We start from the raw sequence: 21,233 nt of genomic DNA on the forward strand, positions 1-21,233 counted from the left end.
AAGAATTCACATGAATTGTCAGAGAATTCTTTGCATGGACCTATAGAATTCAGAAAGTTTGATCATGAATTTCAAGAGTTTTGTATGAATTCTCATGAAATCATAGTTAATATATTATCAAAAGGAATACGGCAAAATGCCAACCCATTACTTCTTCTACCATTCAAACCAAAGTCAACGTATTACCGAACAAAGTAAATACTTCAAGATGTAAACACATCTGAAATAACCAAACTAAAGTCAAATTATAATCAAACAAATTAGATACTCCAAGATGTAAACAAGCTTGAAATAATCACATTCACTTCATATTGTATTTTATTGATTCAGAGCATTCTTCTGGTGTCATTTTCAAGAACTCTTTTTTCATTCCCAAGAGATAGAACCTTTATTCATTACTTATTTGCTCCTTGGATTCTAGGATTTTGAAGCTTGAATGGATTCTCCAAGTCACCAGAGTTGGAGGTCTCTAAGTTCCAACACCAAGGATGATCTAGGAAAGAAGATGAGTGACTAAAGAAGAAGAAAATCTAGCAATCATCTTCCCTAGTGGCCAGCCTCCTAGAGAGAAAGAGAGAGCTTTATGTTCTCTTATCATTCCTCAAAGCAACCCTAATGAAGGATGGAATTCTAATGTTCCTTATTAAAGGGCTCACAATTAATAGAAGCCCTCTCATTCCCTCTCTAACTCGACGTCGCTAATCGTACGATTAAGACACATGCTTGTTTAGAAGGAGAAAACCTTACTCACTTCAACTGCACAAAGCAAATATAATTTTATTTCTCAAATTATCATTCGAGGCTTTCTAGTACAATATTTATAATGGTTTTACAAATTAATACACCTCAAGTTACAATTTCTAAAATAACTTGACAAATTCCAATTTGACAATATTTCAAACTTAAATAAGCTTTACAGATCTAATACGCATGGACTGCCAATTATAATAGACTATGGATGCTGCATCATTTTCATCCAAATCAACGTAGGCCAGAAACAAAAGTGACTCCAGTAGAAGGCAACCATGAAGTCCCAACAATAAAATTTGTAACAGTAAATTCAACAGCCTCGTCAACTCCTATAACATGAAATCCAGGCCATTGGACCCTTTTCCCCACCCCAGAACCCGGCCCCACATTCGCGTACTTTGCAAAGTACAGTGTCCTAAGGCTGGAGCTCCCAGCCCCATGCCACTCCACCCAGCCACTAGGTGCAATGACATCATCAATGTTGGATTCTATGACAACGATTCTAGAGTATTGCTTCCACGGCCTCCCCAGATATGAACTATATGTTGAATAAGTGGCCAAGTGGCCAAGTGGACAACAAAACAAAACAACTTTCGGCTAATAAACAAACCAAAAGAAAAAAAGGTGAAAGACATCATGATGAGGAGGCATCATGATTATGTTTGTTGAAAAGAAAAATTGAAGGTCATGATGATGTTTTTGAATTTTTTATTGGGTGCTTTTGTATTGATGAAGTGAGCATATGGAAGTGAGAAAGATAGAGGAAGAGTGCACCATTTTTCTGTTTTAGTAGCCCATCTTTGAGAGAGCAAAGAGAGCTGCAGAGAGCAGAAAACTGAGAGCAGAAAGAGAAGAAAGAAAGGTGATTTTCTTTCTTAGTTGGTACTCACTCAATCAAAGTTGTATTTGTGTATTAGCTTTGAGCTTTGTATAGAGAGGAAATTATTCACTATATTTCCCTCTCTATTTGTTTCTTTAGTGAGTGAGAGTTACTGGGTGTATTAGGGTTTTAGGTTGTGAGATTGCCAACACTTTGTAAACTCTCATTCGGTTGATAGTGGATTATTGGGTGAGCTCCTACTGCTCCGAGGACGTACTCCAGTTACACTGACTGTTGAGGAACCTCGTTAAAATCTTGGTGTTCTTTAATATTTTGTTCTTGCATTTCATTTGGTAAATTTCCTGTGGGTTAGCTTGAGTTGGTTCCAACAGGTTTGGTGCTATCCTAGCACAACAATTGGTATCAGAGCACTGGTTGCTCTTGGGTACTATCTAGTTGCCAAAGATGTCAGACGGGCAAGATGAAAATCCTTTTGGAAGCAGCTCCGGGTTTGCAAGAACTACGGTGCAAAATGCAAAGTTCGAAGTGGAAAAGTTTGATGGCACAAACAACTTCGAGATGTGGCAATGTGAGGTCAAAGATGTGTTGGCTCAACAAGATCTACTTGCCGCTTTGGGAGAGAAGCCGGAAGTTATGTCGAAGCCGGAATGGGAGAAATTAAATTTGTGGGCTTGCTCTTCAATTCGGTTGTGCCTTGCAAAAACTCAGAAGTATTTTGTGATGCGGGAGACGGTAGCAAGTGTGTTGTGGCAAAAATTGGAAGACAAGTATATGATGAAGAGTGCAGAGAATCGGCTACACTTGAAGAAAAAGCTCTACCGCTTTCAATACAAAGAAGGTACAAAAATGATTAGACACCTTGATGTTTTTAATAAGTTGATTACCGACTTGTTAAATTTAGATGAGGATATTAAGGATGAAGATAAGGCCTTAATATTGTTGAATTCCTTGCCGGACTCTTATGAGCATTTTGTTACCACTATTATGCATGGTAAAGAAACTGTGAAATTTGAAGATGTGTCAAATGCCTTGATGAATTATGAAATGAGGCATAGAGATAAAAATTATGATAGTACCTCTGAAGCTTTATTTGTTAGAGGTAGATCATCGGAGAGGAGGTCATCTTCTAGCAGGAAAAAATCACAGTCTCGACCTAGAGGAAACTCTAAAGGTAGAAAACCTTTGGAAAGGGATGAATGTGCCTTTTGTCATAATAAGGGTCATTGGAAGAAAGATTGTCCTAAGTTGAAGACCAAAGGAAAAGAAAGTTCTAAAGCCAATGTTGCTGAGGTTGAAACAGATGTTTTTGATTTTGCTTTAACCACTTCCTCATCATTTGATTGTTCTACTAAATAGGTGTTGGATACGGGTTGTACTCATCATATGACTCCTCACAAGGATTGGTTTTCAAGCTTGAAAGAGTTTGATGGTGGTGTTGTGTTCATGGGAGATGACAATCCTTGCACAACAAAAGGGATTGGTACAGTTCGTTTAAAGTTGCATGATGGCATGGTTAAAGAGTTGACAGGTGTTCGGTATGTACCGAATTTGAAGAAAAATCTTATTTCTTTAGGTACTTTGGAATCCAAGGGCTTCATGTTTCATTCAGATGGACAGACATTGAAAGTTACTTATGGTGCACTTGTTGTGATGAAAGCTCCTCGATGTGGCCATTTGTATTTATTGCAGGGAAGCATTGTGACAAGTGAAGCATCTGTAGTCTCTGAAAATATGGGCACATCTGATTCAGATACTACTAGACTGTGGCATATGAGATTAGGCCATGCCGGTGAGAAAGCTCTACAAGGGCTTGTGAAAAAATGTCTTTTAAAATGTGCCACGACTTGTAAGCTTGATTTCTGCGAGCATTGTGTCTTGGGGAAGCAAACTAGAGTGAAGTTTGGTACTGCTGTACATCAGACGAAGGGCATTCTTGATTATGTGCATTCGGATGTTTGGGGTCCTACAAAGACTCCCTCTTTGAGTGGTAGACATTGGTTCGTGACCTTTGTTGATGATTATTCAAGAAGGTCTTAGGTCTACACTATGAAGCACAAGAGTGAGGTGTTAAGCATTTTCTTGGGTTGGAAGAAAATGGTTGAGAACCAGACTGGGAGAAAGATTAAGATTTTGAGATCGGATAATGGTGGTGAATACACATCCGACCCTTTCTTTAAAGTTTGCAAAGAGGAAGGAATTGTGAGACATTTTAGTGTTCGGGGAACTCCACAACAAAATGGAGTTGCAGAAAGATTGAATCGAACCTTGCTTGAAAAGGTTAGATGTATGTTGTCTCAGTCGGGTTTAAGCAAGTCATTTTGGGCAGAAGCAGTTAATTATGCATGTCACATCATCAACCGGTTACCCTCAGCTGCTGTTCAGGGTAAGACACCAATGGAGGTATGGACTGGAAAACCTTCTTCTGATTATGACTATATCCGTATTTTTGGTTCACCTGCTTATTTTCATGTGACTGAAAATAAACTTGATCCTAGAGCCAAAAAGGCTATCTTTCTTGGTTTTAGTAGTGGTGTCAAAGGTTACAGGTTGTGGTGCCCAGAGATGAAAAAACTTGTAATCAGTAGAGATGTGACATTTGATGAAGAAAGTATGTTCAAGGACTCTGAGAAGAATGTGAAAGATGTCCAACAGGTGGAGCTTGAGAAAGTTGCCTCTGGTACTTCAAATCCTATTTCCGCTGATGTCGATGCCACTACAAGTGAAGAAGTTGGAGACCATGAGGATGTTGAAGAAGTTGAACTTGAAGATTCTATTCAAGTTGAAGAGGAAGTTTCACCTCAAGAGTCTATTGCAAAGAACAGAGGAAAGAGACAAATTACCAAGCCAGTTCGGTATAGTGACTATGTTGCTTTTGCTCTTCCTAATATCATTGATGATATTCCATCCAATTTCGAGGAAGTCATTGAGAGTGAGGAGAAGAAGAGGTGGTGCAATGTCATGGGTGATGAGATGAATTCTCTCTTGAAGAACAAGACTTGGGAGTTAGCTAAATTGCCTAAGGGCAAGAAAGTTATCGGTTGCAAATGGGTGTATGCCAAGAAGGAAGATGCTGATGAGAAAAGCAATGTAAGATTTAAAGCAAGATTAGTTGCTAAAGGGTATGCACAAAACGAGGGCATTGACTACAATGAAATATTTTCTCCGGTTGTAAAGCACTCCTCAATTCGTATTATGTTAGCTCTTGTTGCACAATATGATCTTGAGCTTGTGCAACTCGATGTGAAGACGACTTTCCTACATGGTGATTTGAATGAAGAGATCTATATGTGTCAACCAGATGGGTATATAGTGAAAGGGAAGGAAAATTTGTTTTGCAAATTGAAGAAATCACTTTATGCCTTGAAGCAATCTCCAAGGCAATGGTATTTGAGGTTTGATAAATTTATGAGAGGCCAAAATTATTCTAGAAGTCAATATGATCATTGTGTGTACTTCAAGAAGTTGCAAGATGGGTCTTTCATTTATTTATTGATATATGTTGATGATATAAGCAAAGAAGATCCTTGGCATGGAGATCACTAGAAATAGAGAGAAGGGTTTGGTCAGTTTGAATCAAAGACAATACCTTGAGAAGTTGATTCGGAAGTTTGGAGTTCATGATTCAACCAAACCGGTTAGTACCCCTTTGGCTCCTCATTTTAAATTGAGTTCTCTACAGTGTCCTAAAACTGATAAAGAGAAGCTACAAATGAAAAATATACCATATGCAAATTTGGTTGGTAGTTTGATGTATGCAATGGTATGCTCTAGACCGGATATTGCTCATGCAGTTGGCATGGTGAGTCGATATATGCATAATCCAGGTAAAGAGCATTGGCAATCAGCTAAGTGGATATTGAGGTATCTCCATGGTACTCGAGATGTTGGTTTATGCTTTGAGAGGGATGACTCTGGTATTGGTCATTTTGCAGTTGGTTATGTTGATTCAGATTATGCAGGTGATCTGGATGGAAGGAAGTCTACTACAGGCTATGTGTTTACTATGGCTAAAGGACCAGTTTGTTGGAGGTCCATTTTGCAGTCGTCTGTTGCCTTGTCTACTACAGAGGCTGAATATATGGCAGTTGCTGAAGCTATAAAGGAGGTCATTTGGATACATGAGCTGATTAGAGATTTAGGGGTTGATCAGAAGCATGTGGAGGTACATTGTGATAGTCAGAGTGCCATTTATTTGGCTAAGTATCAGGTTCATCATGCGAGGACCAAGCAAATAGATGTGCGTTATCACTTTGTTCGTGAAATTGTTGGTGAATGATAAATCATTCTCCAGAAGATTCCAACTAAAGACAACCCCGCTGATATGTTGACTAAGGTTGTTGGTGTAGCCAAGTTTGTTCACTGTTTGAACTTGGCTCACATTATGCCTATATAAAGAAGGTGTTGAGCAGTAGGAGTTTTGGAGCATTTGACTCGGCATGAGTTGTTCTCTTGCTAGTGTTTGGGAGTGATGTTGTGTGTTAATTGTGTTGGTTGGCTTATCATGGCGTTTTTCGGAACTTGGCCAAGGTGGAGATTGTTGAATAAGTGGCCAAGTGGACAACAAAACAAAACAACTTTCGGCTAATAAACAAACCAAAAGAAAAAAAAGGTGAAAGACATCATGATGAGGAGGCATCATGATTATGTTTGTTGAAAAGAAAAATTGAAGGTCAGGATGATGTTTTTGAATTTTTTATTGGGTGCTTTTGTATTGATGAAGTGAGCATACGGAAGTGAGAAAGATAGAGGAAGAGTGCACCATTTTTCTGTTTTAGTAGCCCATCTTTGAGAGAGCAAAGAGAGCTGCAGAGAGCAGAAAACTAAGAGCAGAAAGAGAAGAAAGAAATGTGATTTTCTTTCTTTGATGAGGTCGCACTTGGTGCGATGGCAAGTGCCTTCGCCCATGAGCGGTAGGTATCGGGTTCGAGACTTGGGAGCAGTCTCTCCATAAATGGGGGTAAGGCTAGCCGACATTCACCTCTTCCAGACCCTGCGTAAAGCGGGAGCCTTGTGCACTGGGTACGACCGTTGGTACTCACTCAATCAAAGTTGTATTTGTGTATTAGCTTTGAGCTTTGTATAGAGAGGAAATTATTCACTATATTTTCTTCTCTATTTGTTTCTTTGGTGAGTGAGAGTTATTGGGTGTATTGGGGTTTTAGGTTGTGAGATTGCCAACACTTTGTAAACTCCCATTCGGTTGATAGTGGATTATTGGGTGAGCTCCTACTGCTTCGAGGATGTACTCCAGTTACACTGACTGTTGAGGAACCTCGTTAAAATCTTGGTGTTCTTTAATATTTTGTTCTTGCATTTCATTTGGTAAATTTCCTGTGGGTTAGCTTGAGTTGGTTCCAACGGGTTTGGTGCTATCCTAGCACAACACTATAGGAGTGCTTAACCAGAGAGAAGTCCAAGCTGGGTACGATCCTACAGTTTTGGACCGAGAATCCGGTTTTTTGTCCAGGGTCGGTCCTCCCGTTTGCCAGGATTGCATTGTAGCCCTTGTTCTTGCGAAGCACCAGGTTGCAACTCTGTAAAACGGCAGCGGCGTTGCCAAAGATGAAGTCTATGGTGCCGTAGATGTCACATTCTATGTAGAATTGACGGAAGGCGAGTGCATAGAGAGTGTCTTGGTACCCAACAATGCTGCATCTGTAGAGAACTGAGTGATCAGAAGCGATGTAGAGAGCCAAGGCTTGTTCTCCTTGAGGGCCTGCTGTGTTTTGGAACCCTATATCCCTAGCAATGAACCCATCTCCTGTTATGGCTGCCCATGAAATCCAAGAACAAGATCGTCATTTCAAAAAAAAATTCAAATATCAGTATACGTATTAGTGTGTGCGTGTGTGTGTGTGTGTATATATATCTGATTAGTATCTAAACAAAACGAAACATTGTCATAACATTTGGCGAAGAGGGAGAGAGAGAGAGAAAGAGTACGAACTGAATGTAGCTGAGCCAGGCATGGTGGCACCATTAGCAACGCTAAAATCCCCAGTAATAATAGTGGAATCTTTTCCCTCTCCTATCAACGTAATACCATCTTTGTTAGTGCGAATCTTCTCCTCATAAACTCCCGCCTTTACATGAATCACAAACCGACCCCCGGAAGCTGCGCCAATGGCTTCTGATACAGTTTTATAGTCGCCGGATCCATCTTTAGCGACAACGGCATTGGCTTTTATGGTGGTTGCCTGAAGTAGTTTCCGGTCCCTGGGTGATATCCATTTGGGAAACACTCCTTGTTTCTCAGTTTCTGCATTAATATGGTGATTTGATATACGGTTGACAAGAGCTAGTAGGTTACTTACCGACTCAGAGGCATCGGCTATACGTTTGCCGATCTGAGAAATATTCTGCTTGATGATCAGCAGCGTAGTCTTTGCAAGTTTCCTGGAAAGTCATGGCAGCACTGAGCCATGTTTGGATGTCATGCTTGTATTTTCTTGGAGAACTTTTGAGTGCTAATAGGGATTGGTCTAGCCGCTTCAAGGACATGTTCATGAGCTCTTCACAATAGTCTGTAAATACACACACACACGAAAATAACGAGGCTGAGTAAATATTAAAGTATGTATGGTGAAAGTTTACGTATATTTTGTACAAGCATAACTAAAGAGTGACATTATGTAGACACAAGAAATTGACACGATTAATGACACTGTCTAATATAATACAGCTGGATCCTAAGCATATTGATAGAACCTATATTAGAGATTGTATCTGCAATGGTCAGTTTTGTGTCTAAATAATAACATAGTTTATAAATAAAGAGTAATATGTTCTTGCCAGACAAAAGATTATGCAACACGACTATATGAATTTGAGCCACACAGGCAGTAATTAACTTGATCAATTGCTCATATTCATATATAGTCACAACTACCATAAAAATAAAATTAAAAAAAAAATAGTTGTGACTACCACCTTTTTTCAGAGTTATGAGCACGTTGAGCTTCATGGGCTCCAAAGTGATCAGTTCCCAACTTAATTTGGGAGTTCAACAACAACAACAACAACAAAGCCTTTTCCCACTAAGTGGGGTCGGCTATATGAATCCTAGAACGCCATTGCGCTCGGTTTTGTGTCATGTCCTCCGTTAGATCCAAGTACTCTAAGTCTTTTCTTAGAGTCTCTTCCAAAGTTGTCCTAGGTCTTCCTCTACCCCTTCGGCCCTGAACCTCTGTCCCGTAGTCACATCTTCGAACCGGAGCGTCAGTCGGCCTTCTTTGCACATGTTCAAAATCACCGGAGCCGATTTTCTCTCATCTTTCCTACAATTTCGGCTACTCCTACTTTACCTCGGATATCCTCATTCCCAATCTTATCCTTTCTCGTGTGCCCACACATCCCACGAAGCATCCTCATCTCCGCTACACCCATTTTGTGTACGTGTTGATGCTTCACCACCCAACATTCTGTGCCATACAACATCGCTAGCCTTATTGCCGTCCTATAAAATTTTCCCTTGAGCTTCAGTGGCCTACGACGGTCACACAACACGCCGGATGCACTCTTTCCATCCAGCTCGTATTCTATGGTTGAGATCTCCATCTAATTCTCCGTTCTCTTGCAAGATAGATCCTAGGTAGCGAAAACGATCGCTTTTTGTGATCTTCGCTAGATTGCTCCGGTCATTAGTGTGGATAAGTATATAAATGGATAGAGATAGGAAAGCAAACACAAGATGTACGTGGTTCACCCAGATTGGCTACGTCCACGGAATAGAAGAGTTCTCATTAATTGTGAAGGGTTTACACAAGTACATAGGTTCAAGCTCTCATTTAGTGAGTACAAGTGAATGATTTAGTACAAATGACATTAGGAAATATTGTGGGAGAATGATCTCGTAATCACGAAACTTCTAAGTATCGGAGTGTGGTGTCGTCTTGACTTGCCTTATCTGTCTCATAGGTAGATGTGGCATCTTCTCTGGAAGTACTCTTCCTCCATCCAGGGGTGGTATCTTTAACTGGTGGAGATGCACAAGGTAATGTATCAATTTCACTTGAAGCTTACTTGTAGTTTCAGGCTTGGTCAAGCGCGATACAAACCATGTAGTAGGAGTCCCCCAAGTCGCCGAGCTAGGGGGTCTGCTGAAAGAGGTGACAGACAAGGTAAGCAATCAGAGCTCCGACTGATTGTTCACCTTCTCCCCATCTTGCAGCAGCATGAAGGATAAAGAGAAGAAAAATGAGAAGAGATGATATGAGATACTTTTGCTTTTGAAGAAGTAACTTTCCACAGGCTTATTCTTGAACTGAGCTGGAGGGTTTTCTGGTTTCCTCCAGAGTATAAGGCCGACTGAAGAATTTGAGGGTCAAAACAAGTCCATCAAATCTAGAGTACGTTCCACCCTGCTGATATGGGATACTTTTGCTTTTGACAGAGTAATGAATGTATCGGCACGTGTGCTGTTACGCTTGTCTCCACATGCTTCCTTGTATCCTTCGCACTTGCCCTATCTGTTCCTCAAGCAGATGCAGAATCTTCCCTGGAAACATAAGATGTTGAAGATGAGTACTCGAGAGCAATGCCAGGTAAGTAATCAGGTAAGGGGTTCCAGGCAGTCAGTTCCTGGCTGGAAGCTTGATTCCAAGTGCTGACTGATTGCTCTCTTTCTCCTTGTCTTGCAGGTAAAAACAAGGCCAAAAGAAAAGACAGGAAAAAAGCATGATATGGGATACTCTTGCTTTTAACCCTGATGATATGAGATATTCTTGCTCTAGTATAGCTTGTTTGCAGAGGTATTATCGGGGGGAAAGAAAGTTGAATATTTCGAAAGGCTTCGTTGGGAGTGCCCTCTCAGATATGATGAAGGGTTGAGCATTTTTGCAGGTCTGCCTGTCCGTTGGGGATGGAGGTCGACATATATAGGAGTCTCCCTAACAACAAGTAGTAATGCTATTCCTTTACCCTGCTTGGTCATAGCACGGTAGTGGGAGCTGCCAGTTTCACATGTTTTAACTCTGTCAGAGCACTTTGAAAAAGTGGTCTGTGGTATCTGGCTCTCGAGATTCGAAGAACGATGCCTCTTCGATTTTTGAGAAAGCAATCATGCTGGGGGTATGACTCTCGAGATTCGGAGAGCAGTGTCTCTTCGATTTTTGAGGAAGTAATCATGTTGGGAGTCTGGCTCTCGAGATTCGGAGGGTGGTGCCTCTTCGATTTTGGAGCAAGCAATCTTGTTGGGAGTGTTGTCTCGAATGTGAGTAAAGGTTGGGCATGTTTGCTAGTCTACCTTGCCACGAAGCACAAAGGTTGACACACAGGGACTTTCCAATTATCCAGCAATGGTACTGTTTCTTTACCCTCTCTTCGATTTTGAGAAAGTAGTCATGTTGGGAGTCTGGCTCTCGAGATTCGGAGGACGGTGCCTCTTCGATTTTGGAGCAAGCAATCTTATTGGGAGTGTTTTCTCGAATGTGAGTAAAGGTTGGGCATGTTTGCTAGTCTACCTTGCCACGAAGCACAGAGGTTGACACACAGGGACTTTCCAATTATCCAGCAGTGGTACTGTTCCTTTACAGTTGTGGGTAATAATATGGTAGCTAGACCTTCAAAATTTATGTGTCTAAACTTTTGTTAGTGCTGTTTCTTTGCTATTCTTTTACCTTTCTTGGTCAGAGCGATGTAGTGGGAGCTGCAAGCTTCACGTGCTCAACTTTGGCAGAGAACTTTGGCAAAGTTATTTGTGGTACCCATGAGCTATTGTTGCGTGTGGGAAGTGGGTGATTGAACAGTAAGATTCATGTGCTTTCTACTTCACCAGAAGTCTTCGACAGAATGCCCATAATTTCTGCAAAGCTGAGTGTGCGTGTGACAGGTGTTGACAAGGCTAGAAAAGTAGGGCCTCTTCGATTTCTGAGATCGGCCCTCGTGGTCTCTGAGCAGCCCAGCTTTTGAGAAAGCGAGCGCCTCTTCGATTGATTCGGAGAACGATGCCTCATCGATTTTTAAGAAAGCAATCATGCTGGGGGTCTGGCTCTCGAGATTCGGGGAGCAGTGTCTCTTCGATTTTTGAGAAAGTAATCATGTTGGGAGTCTGGCTCTCGAGATTCGGAGGGCGGTGCCTCTTCGATTTTGGAGCAAGCAATCTTGTTGGGAGTGTTTTCTCGAATGTGAGTAAAGGTTGGGCATGTTTGCTAGTCTACCTTGCCACGAAGCACAGAGGTTGACACACAGGAACTTTCCAATTATCCAGCAATGGTACTGTTCCTTTACCCTCTCTTCGATTTTTAAGAAAGTAGTCATGTTGGGAGTCTGGCTCTCGAGATTCGGAGGACGGTGCCTCTTCGATTTTGGAGCAAGCAATCTTATTGGGAGTGTTTTCTCGAATGTGAGTAAAGGTTGGGCATGTTTGCTAGTCTACCTTGCCACGAAGCACAGAGGTTGACACACAGGGACTTTCCAATTATCCAGCAGTGGTATTGTTCCTTTACCCTTGTGGGTAATAATATGGTAGCTAGACCTTCAAAATTTATGGGTCTAAACTTTGTTAGTGCTGTTTCTTTGCTATTCTTTTACCCTTCTTGGTCAGAGCGATGTAGTGGGAGCTGCAAGCTTCACGTGCTCAACTTTGGCAGAGAACTTTGGCAAAGTTATCTGTGGTACCCATGAGCTATTGTTGCGTGTGGGAAGTGGGTGATTGAACAGTAAGATTCATGTGTTTTCTACTTCCCCAGAAGTCTTTGACAGAATGCCCATAATTTTCGCAAAACTGAGTGTGCGTGTGACAGGTGCTGACAAGGCTGGAAAAGGCTGGAAAAGTAGGTGCCTCTTCGATTTCTGATATCGGCCCTCGTGGTCTCTGGGGAGCCCAGCTTTTGAGAAAGCGAGCGCCTCTTCGATTTTTGAGATCGGCCTTCGTGGTCTTTGAGCAGCCCAACTTTTGAGAAAGCAAACGCCTCTTCGATTTCTGAGATCAACCCTCGTGATCTCTAAGCAGCCCAGCTTTTGAGAAAGCAAACGCCTCTTCGATTTCTGAGCAGGCGCCTCTTTGATTTCTGAAGCTTCGTCGAGTGCAGATTTTTATAGGGGCTGGCATTAAGTTCCAAAGCACACTTGAATCTCCACCAGTAGAAGCTTCATTCTTGCACTTCTAAGATCTTGATTTGTCCGACCTCTTCTCTCTTCAACACCTTTGAAAATGTCTGGCCCCTCCGACCGTCGTTTTGACTTGAACCTTGTTGAAGAGGCAGCCCCGCCTTCTCCAGACAACATATGGCGCCCATCCTTCGTCTCCCCTACTGGTCCTCTTACCGTTGGGGATTCTGTGATGAAGAATGATATGACCGCTGCGGTGGTGGCCAGGAACCTTCTCACTCCCAAAGATAACAGACTACTTTCCAAACGGTCTGATGAGTTAGCTGTTAAGGATTCGCTGGCTCTCAGTGTTCAGTGTGCAGGTTCTGTGTCTAATATGGCCCAACGCCTATTTGCTCGAACCCGCCAAGTTGAATCATTGGCGGCTGAAGTGATGAGTCTCAAACAGGAGATTAGAGGGCTCAAGCATGAGAATAAACAGTTGCACCGGCTCGCACATGACTATGCTACAAACATGAAGAGGAAGCTTGACCAGATGAAGGAAACTGATGGTCAGGTTTTACTTGATCATCAGAGATTTGTGGGTTTGTTCCAAAGGCATTTATTGCCTTCGTCTTCTGGGGCTGTACCGCGTAATGAAGCTCCAAATGATCAACCTCTGATGCCTCCTCCTTCTAGGGTTCTGTCCAGTACTGAGGCTCCAAATGATCCCCCTCCGATGCCTTCTCTTTCTGGGGCTCTACCGACTGCTGAGACTTCTCCTAAGCAACCTTTGTGAAGGCTCCCTCTTGTGTGCTTATTTTGACTCATGTATATGTACATATTTGTAGCTTATCGGGGATATCAATAAATAAGCTTTCCTTCATTTCAACGTATTGTGTTAAATACACCAAAGCCTTCTTCGCTAAGTTCTTTGAATTTTCTTTTGTTAAAGCTTGTATGTTGAAGCTTTCTGAGTGGAGCATGTAGGTTGGGGTAGTGTTCTCTTAATTTCCCGAATGAGGAAAACTTCTCGGTTGGAGACTTGGAAAATCCAAGTCATTGAGTGGGATCGGCTATATGAATCTTAGAACGCCATTGTGCTCGATCCTGTGTCATGTCCTTCGTTAGATCCAAGTACTCTAAGTCTTTTCTTAGAGTCTCTTCCAAAGTTTTCCTAGGTCTTCCTCTACCCCTTCGGCCCTGCACCTCTGTCCCATAGTCGCATCTTCTAATCGGAACGTCAGTAGGCCTTCTTTGCACATGTCCAAACCACCGTAACCGATTTTCTCTCATCTTTCCTTCAATTTCGGCTACTCCTACTTTACCCCGGATATCCTCATTCCTAATCTTTTCCTTTCTCGTGTGCCCACACATCCAACGAAGCATCCTCATCTCCGCTACACCCATTTTGTGTACGTGTTGATGTTTCACCGCCCAACATTCTGTGCCATACAGCATCGCCGGCCTTATTGCCGTCCTATAAAATTTTCCCTTGAGCTTCAGTGGCATACGGCGGTCACACAACACGCCGGATGCACTCTTCCACTTCATCCATCCAGCTTGTATTCTATGGTTGAGATCTCCATCTAATTCTCCGTTCTTTTGCAAGATAGATCCTAGGTAACGAAAACGGTCGCTCTTTGGTATTTCTTGATCTCCGATCCTCACCCCTAACTCGTTTTGGCCTCCATTTGCACTGAACTTGCACTCCATATATTCTGTCTTTGATCGGCTTAGGCGAAGACCTTTAGATTCCAACACTTCTCTCCAAAGGTTAAGCTTTGCATTTACCCCTTCCTGAGTTTCATCTATCAACACTATATCGTCTGCGAAAAGCATACACCAAGGAATATCATCTTGAATATGTCGTGTTAACTCATCCATTACCAACGCAAAAAGGTAAGGACTTAAGGATGAGCCTTGATGTAATCCTACAGTTATGGGAAAGCTTTCGGTTTGTCCTTCATGAGTTCTTACGGCAGTCTTTGCTCCTTCATACATATATTCAGAGGTGGCCAACACGGTCTCAGATACGGTCTTTTTAGCCAGACCCAGCATTATGCCAACTTGTTGATCATCATGATGCCCTAGAAATCCCAACCCCATCAAGGTTTTAACACATGAGCTGGGATATCTAGTATAGCTGCATTCCTTTTGAGCATAGTTTTGGTAGCTAGGATGATCATATCCCCCTAACACAGAGGCCCCTGCCAAAACTGCGTATCCCATGCCCAGTACACTACCACAGATTCTAACATTTTATAGCACTAGCAAATATTCAAACTCACAGGTTTTAGCCAGAGGAAAGTTATGAACGAAAGAGGTAATGGGGCCTCAGATTTATAGGGTGAGAGATGGGAGAGAAGGTGTCTCGTGGGTAATGTGTAGTGTGCTGTTGAAGGACTTACATTGTTAACTATTAACTTATCAACAGATTGGTCACATGTTAAATTAGTGCGCAGAAAAGTAGATTATGTGTAGTAAAACCACTCGACATCGAGAGTAACAGTTCTCTTGAATTTCTTTATAATATATAGCAAGGAAGAACATAATCTAGAGTTTACGGGAAGTGCCAGTTCTCCGTATAAAGTTATATGGATAGTGACAGTACTCTTGGATTTCCGCACTAGATGGTTCTGAAAATGACAATAGGAAATTATTACCAAGCATCCAAAATAGTCGCCACATGTTGTGTACCCTATAACTAATGCATGCCATAAATATGTTGATGTATATCTATCATCTGGGTTTTTCCAGTGGCAACTCATCATATCATGATTTTGTTATATTTAATTGGATTCTAAGAATTGATTGGAATTTGTTAGAGGGTCATTAGGGTTTGTTTGAAAAGTAAGCAATTTGATTTAGATTTATATTAGGCTATTTTTGGTATTTTTGTATTAGGGTATTTTTAGTTGGATAAAAGATTATGATTTTTTTTCCTACTTGTTATTAGGGTTTAAGATTTCTCCAATTTGTAAATACACATCTTGTAACGATGCAAAATAGGTCTTGACGCAATATAATTTTTTCGTGATGTAGCCCTAAAGTGGCAACAATAAAAAGCATGTCTCCAAAGACTGAAGTTGTGGCACGGTAAATGTCTAAATCGTGAGTTTGAAGTTGTTCAAGTTTTTCGGGTAGACGGCGGCTCTAGTGGACCGAGAATTGTTTAGTGTATCAAAATTACGGTTAAGTGTAACAATACAAATGATTAGATCATTAAAAATTAAACTCCCTCTTTAAGCAACACTTTGATGGTAGTGCGATCATTTGCTGCCTAATGAGCATTGAACCACCTTTTTTTATTGGGTAAATTACATAGTAGCCCCTCAGGTTTGAGCTTTATTGCAATCTCATACAACATCTTTAAAACATTTCACTTTCATACCTCAAGTACTATTTTATTTCAATTTCATACAACCGTTAGATATTCCATCCATGGATCTGTTAAATGCTGACGTGACTGCCACATATATGACACGTGGCTGCCAAATGTCTGCCACGTAGCAAATAAATTTTTTTTTTTTTAAACCGGAAATTGGAAGAAAAAAAAAAGGTCCAAACCCAGAAGAAGAAGAAAGAGAAAGAGAAGAAGAAGAAGAAAGAGGAGGGAGGAGAAAGAAGAAGAAGAAGAAGAAGAAAAAAAAAAGAAAAAAAAAGGGGTCCGAACCCAGAAGAAGGAGGAAGAAGAAGAAAGAGGAGGAGGAGAAGGAGGAAGAAGAAGAAGAAGAAGAAGAAGAAAAAAAAAAAAAAGGGACCGAACCCAGAAAAAGGAGGAAGAAGAAGAAGAGAAGAAGAAAGAGGAGGAGGAGGGAGAAGAAGAAGAAGAAGAAGAAGAAAAAAAAAAAAGTCCGAACCCAGAAGAAGAAGAAGAAGAAAGAGAAGAAGAAGAAGAAAGAGAAAGAGAAGAAGAAGAAAGAGAAAAAAAAAAACAAAAGAAAAGGACCAAACCCAGAAGAAGAAGGAGGAAGAAGAAGAAGAGAAGAAGAAAGAGGAGGAGGAGGGAGGAGAAGAAGAAGAAGAAAAAAAAAAAAAAAAGGTTCGAACCCAGAAGAAGAAGAAAGAGAAAGAGAAGAAGAAGAAGAAGAAAAAGAAGAAAGAGAAAGAGAAGAAGAAGAAAGAGAAAAAAAAAAAAAAGAAGAAAGGGACCGAACTCGGAAGAAGGAGGAAGAAGAAGAAGAGAAGAAGAAAGAAGAGGAGGAGGGAGAAGAAGAAGAAGAAGAAGAAGAAAAAAAAAAGGTCCGAACCTAGAAGAAGAAGAAAGAGAAAAAAAAATGGCAGATATGTTTTTTTTTTTTTAAATTATTTTATTTACCACGTGGCAGACATTTGGCAGCCACGTGTCATATATGTGGCAGCCACGTCAGCATTTAACAGATCCATTGATGGAAAATCTAACGGTTGTATGAAATTGAAATAAAATAGTACTTGAGGTATGAAAGTGAAATGTTTTAAAGATGTTGTATGAGATTGCAATAGAGCTCAAACCTGAGGGGCTACTATGTAATTTACCCTTTTTTATTTTATACAAACGGTAATATTATACTAAGGGAGTAGAGAGTTGCTAAGCATCACAATATGCTAGCAATAATGTGGTTCAAATTCATCTTTGACAATAATTAAACATAAAACCTTTGACAATAATTGAACATTAAATAGTGGCAAGTGACAATGGGGCCACTTTGAGAACAGTGTGGGATGCCAAGATTACTCGGAATACGTGCACTGCTTGAATTGATAGGATTTCAATATTAACAAAAAAGTTCGTCACGATTCTAATTTTTTTAGCTTCTTCTGTAGAATGATGTAATATTCAGCCAAGGACTAACTTCATACATTAATTTCAGCAACTCTTGAAATGACTGACTTCATTTTTCTGAAAAGACAAAACAAAAAGACTAGCTCGCTTATCTTTAAAGATTCATCCTTGATTTTTTTTTTTAAATCAATTTCATCTAAATTAAAAAAATATATATGGGGATGACAAGAGGATTATAATTCACAATTTAGAGCAAGTCTATTAGGAGAAATTTTTTAAATGTCATAATACAAATGATTGAATTTTTCTTCAAGTATTCAAACACTTAGTATATTAAGCATTGTTCCTAGTACATTAGAAAATCTTTCCATCAAGAATCCAACCCTCACTCTCTAAATTTTTTTTTTCACGCTCAACCATAGAAGATGAACAGTCCATAAAAAAAAGAGGAACAGCGCTTTGATATCTCAAGGTACTTTTTTCTCTTCAAAATTTGAGCAGTCATGTTAATCTTGAAGCATTCATCGCCCATATTTTCATGGTGTTTATGCTTTGTGCCCTTGTCCATGATGTTGCCATGTTTCTAGTAACAACGATGTTTTTTGGATTCTTTTTATGTCGTTTGAATTCCAGGTACTTTTTTTCTCTTCAAATTTTGAGCAGTCATGTTCTCTTTAAGCATTCTTCTCCCATATTTTCATGGTGTTTATGCTTTGTGCCCTTGTCCATGATATTGCCATGTTTCTAGTAACAACGATGTTTTTTGAATTCTTTTTATGTCGTTTGAATTTCATGGTGTAGGTGGCTTAACATGAGAGAGGGTGGGGTGTGGGTTTCGTTTGTTTATTACAACAGAAATAATTAAAATTGCACGAGTGTTGTGACCAAGTTACTAGTAAGAGAGGTGCAGCAAAGAGAGAATAGTGAGAATATGACTTCGGAAAATAGTAGGATCTTTATGTCGGTACCTTTATATATAGTAAACCACGCGAAGAGAAAGAAATTTTCTCTCTAAATAATACAAATCTTAATATAAAAGAATTACTATTTTTTTAATAAATGATATTATCTATACTAAAAGGGAGGGGTGGACTTAGCCTCATAATGTGCTAGCAATAATGAGGTTCAAATTCTTCTCACTCACAAGTGAAGAGGAATACCACTAGACCGTAGCACTAAGTGGCAAAATAATTACTAAATTAAAGACGAATCCTAGACTAAATCTACAAATATTTACACAATCACACAACAATAAATATTAATTAAAACATGGAGCGTTTTGACGTAGACGTCTCATTTTTAAATGTCATAAGTTAAACATCTATTCATTTAGAAAATTTGATTAAACATTTTCTCTACAATTTTGATACTTAATATCATTTCATTTTATTTTATTAGAAGGCTATGCACGTTATTTCTTTAGGCATTCCCTTTTTTCCTCCTATTTTTATGCATCTCTCAATACGATGATTTCAGATTTTTTTTTATTGAAGTATTTATTTTAGTAAATTAAATAGAATGTTAAAAACCTTGTTGTTAGGTACATTTGGTTATATCGGTACGTTTGATTATATCGGTACATTTGATTACTTATAAGATAAATTCATTTGGTTTATAGTATATTTAAATTTTTGGTACATTTGGCTTTTTGGTTACATTTGAATTTTTTGTACATTTAGTTTCTTCGTACATTTGAATTTTTGGTACGTTTGTTTTCATTACTTTTTTTTTTTACTAATAGTGAGGAATTACTTTAATTAATTTTTTTTATAGAAAGAGTCATTAAAAATGTAGGAGTTTAAATTACTTTAATTATTTATTTTTTATAGAAAGAGTCATTAAAACGAAGGAGTGTAAAGGACTGGGGAAATTAATTTCCTACAATGTAGGCAAATAGTTACAAGGTGAAGTGAATATGCTTTTAAATTAATTAAATGTAATTTTCAAATAGAGAAATGTTGATGTGGCAATTAGTCAAAGCCTCTTAATCAAATCTTAAAAATGAACCAATGTTTAATTTAAAAAGCATTGAAAATATGTAAGGGATTCTAATTTCTCCTTGAGCATCCTTTTTCCTTTTTCCTTTTTTTCTTTTTTTGTGGGCGACTAGGGCACACTTGGAGGTGCCAACTTGTTTAATTGGCTAACAAAGTGTTGGTGATATTGAGCAAGGGGCACCATAAGAAACTGTGCCTAGAAGATGGGTGACTGATGCCCAGAATTCTAGTAGTGGTGGTAACGATTGAAAAATTTATAGTTTAAGTACCATGTTCACTTAATCAAGGCCTGTCTTCTTGCGAGTTCGAGTTGCCACTCCACGTAAATTAAAATGATTCTTTTGTTGGTTTCTATCAATGGATTTCCATTGGTCATCGCAATTTTTTTTTAATAGAATTATCAACAATTATATCAGTGTAGAGTTTGCATATCAGTGAGGTTGATATTGTTTTTGGTTGGAAAATGACAGTTTTAGTGTTATTTATGCTCTTCAATTATTTCATGGGTAATTTTATTTAGACCCAACAATACTCTTTCTACACCCAGCTACAAAAAACTTTTTATGTAATTCCTATATTACCCCTTATACAAAATAAAAAAAGAAACTAAAAATTAAATATCTTTCTACACCCATTCAACCGAGATAGAACCCACATACATCGCCACCACTCAACCACCACTTTAGACCTCCCTCCCTCTTCCTTCTCCTGCATATAGAAGTAGTTAGGCGGGATTGCTAAATCAACCATCGCCTTCAACAACCCGACCCAATACAAAATCCATTTGACTCCATTTTGGACTTCTGCAACAAGTCGCTTATGGAATCGACGATGCCGCTTAGTTTTGCCTATTAACAGCAAGGCCCTATCACGCGCAATAGAAGAAAAATGGAATGATTCACTAGACGTTTGGTGGAGTAGCCACTGCAAAGAATTGGTGGGTGGGGGAGAGGTGGGGGAACACACCGAGAATATCAAGGAAAAAAAACAGTCGAGAGGGAGACAAACCCAACAAATACAGGAAGGAGACGCCAGAATGCAAAGAACAGTCGGGAAATGGGTTTGATGAGTTTTTCTTTTTCCAGTTTATTTATGTTTATAATTTATGAGGGTAAACTAGGGAGTTTAGGTAACAAAATATTAAAGTTGGGTTTAGAGAGAGGAAAACTGGGTCCAAATAAAATTTCTCTTATCTAATTTTGATCATTCTTGGCCTCTTCATGCGCAATAGTTTATTTGTTTGGACCGCATTCGGAAAATAACTTTATATGCATCTCACATATATCGTGAAGGAAATTTTATTACGGATAATTTTGCTAACATGGGCTTGTCTTCTCCAATTTTGACATGGCACGATTCTCGGCTTGCCTAGATACCGCTTCTCAAATTAATGTGTATCACGGCATCCAGGTTTGTCTCACTTTCTTGTTTTTTTCCTAACTTTGTGGTGTTTTTCGACCTGTTTTGCAAGTTTAGACCTTTAGGTTTGGTTTTAGAGGGGTTAGGTTTCATGCCCCCTTCTTTGTATCATTTTTGTTTTTATTTCTAGAGGGATAAGGTTATTGTCCTCCATTCTTTTTCGTGTATTCTTTTTTATTGTCTTTGTTTTATTAGAAATAAAATTGTTGCCCATGGATTAGATGTAACTTTTTTTTCGTTATCAATAAAATTTGTCTCGTACTGTCGAAATTTTCTACAAAAAAAAATTTAACCATATTTTGCTTGATGCAAAGTTCCATTTTGTTTGTCTTGACGTAGCTTAATTTTTTACCTTTTAGTCTTAGTGTTATGCCCTTAACAAAATCATATGAAATAGAGGGGATAAGTGAACTTTTGTAATTGGACCAACATG

The 21,233-nt window shown here is 39.4% G+C and overlaps 1 pseudogene; it reads right to left on the minus strand.

Moving 5' to 3' along the window:
* Positions 1-981: 981 nt before the first annotated feature.
* On the minus strand, positions 982-8,592 carry LOC114823755 (probable pectinesterase/pectinesterase inhibitor 54; annotated as a pseudogene).
* Positions 8,593-21,233: the final 12,641 nt, after the last annotated feature.

Source organism: Malus domestica, chromosome 02 (genome assembly GCF_042453785.1).
Source record: "Malus domestica chromosome 02, GDT2T_hap1".
Lineage (NCBI taxonomy): Eukaryota > Viridiplantae > Streptophyta > Magnoliopsida > Rosales > Rosaceae > Malus > Malus domestica.